Here is a 3322-nt window from a genome sequence, read left to right on the forward strand (position 1 = left end):
ATATACATATATATAACTGATATTTATTTTACCGCATATTTTTTAGATATTGAATGAATCAGACAAACATGGAAACCATTTTACGTTGGAAAGTTTCAATTTTATGTTTTTCACTATAAGAGGATATAGGAAATAAATTCAGTTATATTTTTTTAACAAATGCGATCAATATTTCTTGTGCATTTGATACGCAAGTTTGTAATAAAAAAACTACATAAAATGCAACTCGAAATCTATATGAGCGTTTTATGGTATATATGTGTGCAATTATATATTTCTTATAAGAAATTATAACTAGTTAAATTATATCACAATAAACCCATATATATATAGCCATTTTTATTTTTTTTAGGTGTAAAAAATATCTTTTCTTTTATCAATTTTTTTATTAATGCAAAAATATTTTTGCAAAATTTTGGCCAGATTTTGCTATATTAACAAAATTTGAAATACAAGTATCTCATGCTACCATGTATATTTTAATCCTGTATTTCAAATTTTTTGTATTGCATTTTTAAAAATTGATGCGAAAGATTTTACTATTCCCTTTTTTTAATCTTGATTTCTTATAACGATACAAAAGGAATGTTCTAGTACTAAATTTGAATAGCAGTTTCTTTTTCTATCACTTGTGACATTCCTCTTTCTCTTTTTATCTCTCATTCTCTTTTTCTTCTTTTCGAATATATTAAGCTCATCGTTCGTACAAAGCCAATGACAGATACAGGTCGATAATTTTAGTCCTGGCTCATTCTTGCTTACGAGAAATATAAATCATTGTTTGTTGTTTTTTTCTTTCGCGTGAACGCCGGAGCATTTCAGAAATCTGTTAAGGAAGAATTACAGCCGTTTTTCTACGGCAAGTATGCCGACAATCACTCGGTTGAAGACAAAAACATCCAGTGAAAAACGCGAGCGCATCACCCCTGAATATTTTTACGGATTCGTTCTCGGCTTTGTGAAGTGCATGCCGCTTTAATTTCTTTTTTAGCGTGATTTTTGGATGCTTCAAAACTCAAATGCAAGAGATTTACTGTCAAATATATTATACTAACTAAATTATTACAATGATTTGCAGTACATCTTTATTCAGAGACAAACAATTTATACTGTAATTAAATTTCAAATATTTGTATCTTATTTGAAAGATGCAAAAAAAAATTATGTTGGTATTTATAATCTTGATGTTCTATGAAAAAATAAGGAAAAAAACTCATGTAAGAATTATAAGGGAAAGCTGTAATATAGGGTTGAACGGAAAGTTCGTTCCGTTTTTTACTAAGAGATGAAGACCGAAAAACGGTACAAACTTTCCGTTCAATTATATTCCGTTCCAATAGTTCATTCCATAGGTTTTCGAATAACCATCAATAACCGAAAAAACACTTTTCGGTACATTTGAAATTGGTTATTAACTGGTTTATTTCAAAACCTATGGAGCGAACAATCACTTTGATCTCATTTGAAACATAATTTAATTCCAAACAAAAAATTTCCTATATATATATACATGGGTCAAAAAATGCTTCCTTAAAAAGTTAGCGCCCAAAAACCTGTGAAATCACGGTTATTTTTTACATTTTTACAAATATTGGACAAAGTATGCGTCTTTTAACAAAAAGTACCGAAACAAAAGTTGTAGAGAATTAAATTATCTTTCAAATGAGATCAAAATGATTGTAGTTCGCTCCATAGGTTTCGAAATAAACCTTCAACCCAATAATAATCATGAGTAACAGTAAATAAATAACATTAAACATGATAATCTCAACTTTTCTTATTAAATTAATAGTGCATATTTAAATAAATATCATCAAATATTTATAACTTAATATATCATATCGATACGCTCTTCTCTTTCGATGTTATTCTTTCGTAAAGGATAAAATAACTTTGGGTACAGTATAAACTGTTTGCAGCAAGCAATGCATCAGTTTTAATGGACGGATTACGCACCAGTAACTTATATTGCCGCGAACTTTTCTCGAGAAAAAGAAAATGGGGAGAGACCGTACACACAAGGGGAAAAGAAACTTTTCAAGTGGCCGAAAGTTCTTGCATGCGAGGAAGTGTAAACGCGACAAAATCCTCGCACCATCGGGACGAAACATATAACACGAATATGTGAGTTTACCACTTTCCTCTGCTCTGTGAAACGCTTTAAACTTGCAGTGAGCCCCTTCAGAGAAGAAAGCACAATTCACGCTACTCTCTATGCTGTATTGCAGGTATGTCATCTCGATTGAGTTTTCGCAGTTAACGCATTTATTCTCTCCTTGTATTCTCTCTCCTGATGTATTTTCCTTCCTTACCTCTTAACTCCTTCTTAAAAAGCAGTTTCCTCATAAAGCAGACTACAAATAAAGACAGTAGACATGCGAAAATTTCACGAAAAAAATACTTGATGATCTTTTCTCACATCAGAAATGAATAAAATATGTGATAAATAAATATATTTAGAGTAATTAATCACTAATACAATAAATAAATATTCAGCTCAAAACCATTAATTTTTTTCTTAAGGAGAATAATAATTTACATATATGTTAAAAAACTGCTGCCAAATTATGAATCGTACGACAAATTATAGAGATTCGTAAAGTTATGATTTTTTCTCAAATCATGATCGACTATGAATATTGTTCAATTTGTAATATAGCATATATCATACACAATGTGTGCTTTATATACAATTGCAGAAATTCTTAATTAATTCTGTCACACTCAGTTTCGCTTTTATCGTTAATCTTTGATTGCTATTATATCCATGCGATGTAATGTAGAACGTTTTCGCATTGTATTTTCATTAGACTTCGCGTGTTGATTGAAATAAAATAATGCTTTTAATGCGTGAAATGTCACGTATGGAGTAATTAAATGATGATTTTCAGTTAATTAACACATTGTAACAAATTATTGTATAATACACAGAAGGCATTTTCTGTTTGATGCTAAAATACTATCCTCGAAGATAATTCATATGCAAATTATATTCATCCATTGTACAAAAGATAATTACATTGATATGTGTAGTAGCTTTTAAATTAATTACATTGCATTAATTTTTGTCATAAAGTATTGAAGAATTTATTTGCTGATTATGTTTCATTCTTTTATATTGCATCACAACATACTGGCATATATTCAATAAAATCTTGGTTATATATTTTGCCTTATAAGAATTTATCTTTTTCTCAAGTCCAAAGTAAATTAAAAGTGATTCGCCATTCCTTTTTTTCTCTAGTTCATAATTTATTCGATGACATTGTCATTCTCTTTCAACTTTATGCGTGTAAAGTTCATTCGCGGGAGGATTACCCGA

The sequence above is a fragment of the Formica exsecta genome, unplaced genomic scaffold (genome assembly GCF_003651465.1).
Source record: "Formica exsecta isolate Colony F162 unplaced genomic scaffold, ASM365146v1 scaffold262, whole genome shotgun sequence".
NCBI lineage: Eukaryota > Metazoa > Arthropoda > Insecta > Hymenoptera > Formicidae > Formica > Formica exsecta.